The sequence below is a fragment of the Zalophus californianus genome, chromosome 3 (genome assembly GCF_009762305.2).
Source record: "Zalophus californianus isolate mZalCal1 chromosome 3, mZalCal1.pri.v2, whole genome shotgun sequence".
Lineage (NCBI taxonomy): Eukaryota > Metazoa > Chordata > Mammalia > Carnivora > Otariidae > Zalophus > Zalophus californianus.
The window spans coordinates 172814882-172822587 of NC_045597.1; positions in this window are offsets into that span (position 1 = coordinate 172814882).

Sequence of the window (7706 nt, forward strand, 5' to 3'; positions counted from 1 at the left end):
CGTCGTAGTATTCTTGAAATGGAAGTGAAAGGTTAGAATAGCAAGAGTCACAGATTTATTCTCCAGTTTGTGGCAAATATTACCCTTACCATACTTACCATACTCTTACCTGAAGCAATTTATTTTCCTAGTGTGATACAAATTGTTTATACATTTCTAACACCTCTCTCCACAGAATATAAAAATATTGGTTTAATTTTCATATTGGTATTCATCAGCATTCTGGAAATCGAAAACAAGGAAGTAATTTAGCCGTCTCTGCTTGTTTACACACACACACATACATGCATACCCAGGACATAGAATTAAATGACAACTTAGGTCCTGGGAAAGCCTTTTGATTTGAGATTTCCAAGGATGTCCACCCTGCTCCCATTACATTTTTCTTTACCTTTGTTTGTTTTTTGGTTTCATGCCCTTTTTAATTAATCACAACATTGGGCAGCCAGACCCATTAACTGCATTTCTCGTGTAGACCTTTCAGAGATGCAGTTGCAGATGCAATTTAATTTGCTGACCCATGATCGATAGCAATTAATAGCATCTCTTTAATCTTGTTGAAAGTTTGGTCTCTGGCTTCCAGTAGCTACCATCTCAAGGGAAAGGTATCCACACATGCAGGTGATTTAGCTCCTGGGCAACATTTGCCCTCAGCCGCCTACTTTTCTTGACACTTAGGAGGCATTTCAGAAGGCACCACTCTCCAGGGCATTTTCAACTATCATGAGAAAGTTCATCTGGGCTCCAACATTCTTCCGCTGCGAGTTCATCATGTAAATGTTATGGACCAGGAGCTCTGACAAAAATACTATACAGCACTGTTTAAATTCGGAATAGATTTGACTTTTTAAAGTGCATTGTTAATAAAGCAGGCTTATCAATTTTCCTGGGACTTCTCCATGTTGTCTTGTGGCTAAACCAATCACTGCAATCCAGTCTTTTCCTTTTATCAGTCATAGTAATTAAAGAGTTTGTTCATTTATTCAATAGGCAATGTTTCAACTAGGAAACTAGACACTGGTTAAAACTAAATAAGGCATTTTTTTCCAGCTTTAGGAGCTTATGGTCTGATGAGGCAAAGAGTAAGCCAAATTCACAGTAAGAGAGAGGAAAGTGCTGTGCTCTAGGTATGAATAGGTACACTGGGAATATTGGCAAAAGGCGGTGCATCATCATGGGCCTGTGGGAATTCTTCCTGGGAGATGGAACGTGTAATATGAGTTTTAAAAGAGGAATAGACTAGATGAAGAATGAGGGAAGGAGCCAATACGCTCCTGCAGTATAGAACGTGAAGTTTCTACTGACAGCTCAAGTAACTGCCCCATTTTGCGGATAATGAAATCCATCCGAACTGGTAAATATGTGCCTGGCACCAAATCAAGGGCTTTGAAGAAATGAAAAAAGCAAAAACAGGCCACCTTCATACTATGAAGGAATCACTTATTTGTCTTGTGTCAAATAGCCCTCTTTCTTTATACTCAATTTGCTGACCAGTGGAATTCCCTCTAATTCTGGGTACCCAGTACACTGCAGTTTATCAAAACTCATCCTTCCATCTTAGCGGGAATTTGGGTAATGTCATCCTTCAATGGTGTTTGCATCTTTAGCCTCATTTATTGACTTTTCTTACTTGGTGTCAGATTCAACTGGGGAAACAGAAGGTTTTCCCCTTTCCCCAGGGGAAAACATCAGGAAACAAGCAAGAGATGTTTTTTTGAGAAAGAATCCCTTTGGAAATGACAACATGAGGATGGACATGCACTCTGTAAACTATAAGACTAGACCTGAAACCAATTGCCAAAAAGCTTCCTATGTCAAAATCTTATATACCAATAATGAAAAGATGTTAGACATCATCTTGCAGATAAGATTTGAGGTTACTGGATATATAAATATAAGGCATATGATTTGTACATTGCAAGTATAAAATGTCTAAGGTGCATACGCGTATATATTTGTATCTACGTGTCAATAGCAGCAGGTCCATATATCTATAGAAATGTAAATGGCTAGAGGCATTATGGTGGACTGATGGCTGGGTCATGGAGATCCCATACCCAATACGCTCGCCTCCTCCAAGCTCATACACTCTGCTCCCACTTTTGTACCTAATGATTGCAGGCTTGTTTAGCCTACAGTAATTCTGATCCCACCTTTGCCTTACTGTGAAGCATTTCATTAGTTCTGCTTGTTCATAGATTTAATTTTCCATCCCTAATCATTTGTGGCTCATGTGGTCCATCGATTTCAGAGAGAAGCTGAACATGAGCGAAGGAGATTTGCAGGGGGGAATGAAAATAAGCTGTCGTGGAGCCTAAGATCATTGCAGTGACAATAAGATATATGTATAAAAAAGAAAACAGTATTTCTTATTAAATGTGCCAAATATTAACATGAACATACAGTTGGGGGTTTTGTTTGCTTTCGCTGGGGTTTTTCTCTCTCTCTCTCTCTTTTTTGTTTTTGCAACTAGATAATCATTTCCGTTTAAGAGGCCTTATCTTCCAGTTACCTGCTCGGTTTATTATCCGATGTGGCCCTGCAGGGCACCACTCCTAGAAGATGAACAGAGGAGGACTTCCCTGGGCATCCAGGTATGCCTGAGGATACTTGCATGCAGCTGGAGGAGGATGTTCTCCAAGCCGCTTCACTCATTTACATGAGACACAGTCCTATCCCGCAGGTTGGGCTGGTGCTACCTTCAGTTCTCAAGAGAACCCAGCAATGTTCCAGGAGTTTTTTACCACTCAGTTGCCTGTTGCTCAGCCTGACAAGTACTCTGCTCTCAGGAATGTTAACTTTAATTGCTTGAGCTTGCCTTAGAAAACCACTTGTATCTTCCAACTCGTGAGCTACTGAACAGCTCTATAAGGCATACTTTGCATATAAATAGTAGTAAGAGAGGCCCCAGCACCACTCATGAGTGACAGCAGAGATGAGCAGTATCCCATCCCCCACGCCCTTTCTTCCAGCAGAGTGCTTTTCATACACAGCCAGGCCACTGGCTACCAAGACTCCAGACTCAGCATCCTATAATAGCTTCATTAGAACATTAGGACTGTTTTGTTTTGTTTTGTTTTTAACAACCTTCAGCGATCCTCCAATGAGCAGGGAAACCAGGGTCACAGCAGCAAAGGTGTGAAATGATACATTTGAAAAGCATGAAGTAACTTAAGAAATAGGAGAGGTACACAGAATTATATTTCACAACACCAATGTAGCATGCAATGATACATTTCCCTTCTTTGCACTTGCCCAAGTAAAACAAGAACATACATCTGTAATCACATATTCCAGCCCATTGATTTGCTCTCACAGAAAATGGAAGGTTAGTCATCAAACTCACACCCCCATTGAAATGATGTCAACTCAGAAAAATATTCTTTGTTTACCATAAAATCTACATTTCAGTACATATAAATCCACTGTATGTAGACTGGCTATACAGCACCATACAGTTTTCTTCAGCTGTCTCCTGGAGAAATAAAAGGGCATATTGGAAGTGCTTCATGCATGCGATGAAATATAACCCAGAAGCGTGTTCTCTAACCCTCCGCTCTGGTGCACAATGAGATACAGATTTTTTAAAACCATTTGGTTAGTTTGAGCAATTGCATACTTAGCATTATCAGACCGGAGTTTGAACTAAATAATCTGGTCCAAAGTACTTTTCTTGGGATACCCAACTTATGTCTATTGAGCTGAATCAAAGAAACCGGATCATTGTAAAGGCCCACTTCTTAATGGCTCTGTAGATATGGCCAGAGTCATGTTTGCAAGGGCAAATGCTTTCTTCCTTTATTCATTGTAAGTGAACAAAACAAAAACCTTTTATTGACTTACACTGTATATAAATAAGAGCACATATATCATAAGAACACTTATAACACAGGATGTATAGTGTGTACACTGGCACCCTCCTGTGACCCTTTCTAGTCCATACCCCCTCACCACCATCAAGGATAACACTACCAACAATATTCCCAAATAGCAAAATTCACTTTTGCCTGTTCTGAAACTGTATATATCAAATCATAAACTATCTTTTGAACCTGGCATCTTTCATTCAACATTTTGTTTGTGGGATTCATCCATATTGTTGCATCTCTTTATTTTATGAGAAAAAAAAATCGATTTTATTGCTAGAACTACACCCTTAGGAGAAATTTATTTCCTAGGAGAAATGTAATTATTCAGATTAAAAATCTAAAATCTCATCCAAAGATCAGAGATGATGAAGAAATGGAAAATCTATATAAACTTGTAATTTTTTTTCTCTTAGAGTGATCTAATAATATACATTAATCTAGGAATTTACTGGACCTCTGCATTGGGAGCTGCTTCTAAGCAGAAGAAAATGTTAAAGAGCTCCAGTGTGACACTAAGTTTCTATTTTTGAAGGAGAGGGCTTGTCCTTTACTGTAGTGTTTTATCACTTCTAGCCGAATTTGTCGTTTATCACCTTCTGCCTCACTCTTCAGTAAAGTCTTACACTACCTAGAAAGAGGAGCAAGACTCCCTGACAGGTGAGCTCAGAAAGGTCAGATTTGAAATTGAGAAGGAAAAAGCATTATGACATCCAGGGTGGGGTCACTGGAGAGTTAGGAGTATTAACACATTTCCTGAGGGGGACAGCTCATCCTGGCAGGAATTGTGTGCTCTGTAATCTTTGCCTGGGAAACCTGGACCAATACACAATTCTCCACGCCTTCCTCTGGCTATCTGTTCTCCACTCCTCACTTCTCAGCCTAAATGCCATTCGGAACACCAACTTCACACCCTGATTGAGTTTGGTCCCTCAAGATGTTCTCGCATAGCCCCCTGGACTTCTCTTTTTGGAAAAATCCATGACTTTATTTATTTTTTTTTCCTTTTTTTCCAAAGATTTTTATTTATTTATTGAGAGAGAGAGAATGGTAGAGAGAGAGCATGAGAGGGCAGAAGGTCAGAGGGAGAAGCAGACTCCCTGCCGAGCAGGGAGCCCGATGCGGGACTCGATCCTGGGACTCCAGGATCATGACCTGAGCCGAAGGCAGTCGCTTAACCAACTGAGCCACCCAGGCGCCCCAATCCATGACTTTATAAGTAAATTATTCTTTGGTTGACCCTTCTACCAGGCTATACATTGACAAGACACTGAGCAGTGTGCCTGGTGCATAGCAGATCCTCATCTAATACTTCTTAAATGAGTAGATTAATAAAAGAACAAAATTAAATATTTCAGGAATCCTCAAGATACAAAATCAATTTTACTGCTAAAGCTTTGCATTTGTTTCCTCCTTTTTGCTGTTCTTATTTCAAGGATATGTAAGTCTCTCTAAACAAAAAAATTCTTGAGTGTCACTATAAATACACTTTCTAAACACAAATTTTTTCCCTCATTTCCAGGAATATACACATTATAGGCTCCTTAGATAAGAGGCACAGCAGGTCAATTTTGGCTCCAAAACCCACCAAATAAATGGAAGTTCAGTAGAACAAACTTAGAAATAATCATATCACCCCATCTCAGATAAATGGATCAATGTAGATGATCAAAATGGAATCTTTAAAAAGACCTGTAACATCCACACCCTTCTGCTCATGTCTAGCAGGTCCATTTAAGATGTGATATTTGGGAGGGAGAAGAGACAGTTAAGGTGTTGTGTCTTTATGTTTCTTATGTTAATCTCCTGTTTTGTTTTGGTTTTTTCCCAAAGAAATTAGATGCTTTGGCTTCTCTACTTTCGAGATTCTTAGACTGTGAGGAAATTTACTAAAATGACCAAGAGAACATGTTAATACTCCCATATTAATATTCTCATGTTAATAAAGTGTTTGGGCTTTCTTCAAAAGTGATGCAGATGGTTACATGATGGGCCCAAGTCTTTGCAGTTATCGATGGCTGTGAATTACTTAATCTGATGGGCATTATTAACAATTTACAGAAAGGTATTTACATTTCTAATATTTGAAATGGTTTTATAGATGTTATTACATGTGATAGCAATAGTCCTATAATCCTGGCAGTGCAATGGGTTTCCAAAAACTTTTAGCCGATGTCTTAAAAAATTAAGCTGAAACTTTGGTGTATACCCTTTAGGACTTAAAGAAAAAAACAAACTGCTTAAAACCAGTTTTCAACCTATAAGTTGAAATAACTTAATTAAGAATTCTTCCAAGTTTTTTGTTTGTTTGCAATAGTCTACCCAATTCTCTAAAGCTCTCAGCCAAAGGAAAGGAAGTTTTGTGTAAAATGTATTCATTTAACTCAAAGACAGTTTAGGAAACATTTTTAATCATTTAACAAATGGAAGGCATTGGGTCTCATGTTGAAGGCACTAAGATGAAGACAAAATAGTCTTTTTATCAAAAACTTTATGGCCTAGTGAAGTAGAGACATGCACAAAACTGTCAATAAAATTTCAATATAGAGAGGTTTGCAGAGGATGTGATGGAGCATAAAAGAGGATTAATTACTTCAAATTGGATTTCAGAGAAGGCTTTCTGGAGAAAGGTTGCTGCAGCTGAGTCTTGAAAGAGGAACCAGGGCTGACTGGAGGTGGAGATAAGAGCAGGCCACTGCCTCCTGAGGAAAGGCCGGGAATAAAGACATGCAGTGAGAAGTAACATTGCAAGTATGGAGGGCAAATCCATGGTACACTCAGGATGAAAGGTAAAGCTAATAAGGCAGGGGCAGGCCAAGTCACGAAGGATCTGTGAGCCCCGTTAAGAAGTTAGACATCAGTCGGTAGATGCTAAGAAACCACTAAGAGATTCTAAAGAGGGCGAGCTCCGTGGACCGATGTGTGTGTTATCGAGAAGATTCTGGTTCCAGCTACACCATGAAAATGCATCTGGGGAAACGGATACTACACTGGAAGCAGGATTAGGTGACAGCGGCTTTCAAAACAAGAGACAGTGAGATTCTGTACTACAGCATTGTTTCTAGGGACAAAAGAAGCGGGTCTACGTGAGCTCAATTTAGGCAATAAAATAATGAGGACTTAATTGAATATGGGAGCTGAGAGGAGGGAGCAGTGGAGCCCAAGAAAGACCTAAACTGCAAGGCTTCCCTTGTATAGGTTGGGGGTATGGCAATATGACAAATTAAACTTTTAGACATGTTGGGTTGTGGGTGACAGTACAATTTCTAAGGAGTTTTCCAGTAGTCCATTGGATATGAGTCTGAAGTTCAAAGTCAAACTCAAGATAGGTATATAGGCCAGAGAGTTCTAGGAATACAGAGGATAGTTAAAATCAGGAAGCAGGTAAGACTGCACAAGGAAAAAATATAGGGATGGGAAAATACCCATTGCAACAGAGAAACAAGCCAAATGAAGACACATGGGGACAATGATCAGGAGCTCAGAAATCTGTAGAGTCACACATTTTTTCGGTATTGTATTCATGCTAAGGCCCTTATTCTGTGTTTCCAATGGTCAAAGTATTCATTAAATCTTGTCCACTTACATTTTAGAGAAGCAAAGCCAAGAGCTAATGATGGATCAATGTTGAGCAAATTTTAAGTGGCCTGAATGAAAACTGATTCTCCGTTATCTCAGAGAGATTCAGCAGAATGCCTTGGTGTTACCTAGCCATGTCGATAAATACATATAGTGCTGGATAAAGGGCGTGTGAGTAATCTATTCTCATACAAATAATTCTTACCTGTACGTGCTGAAATGCTCATTTCTCAGTCCATTAGGTTCAATTTAATGCATATA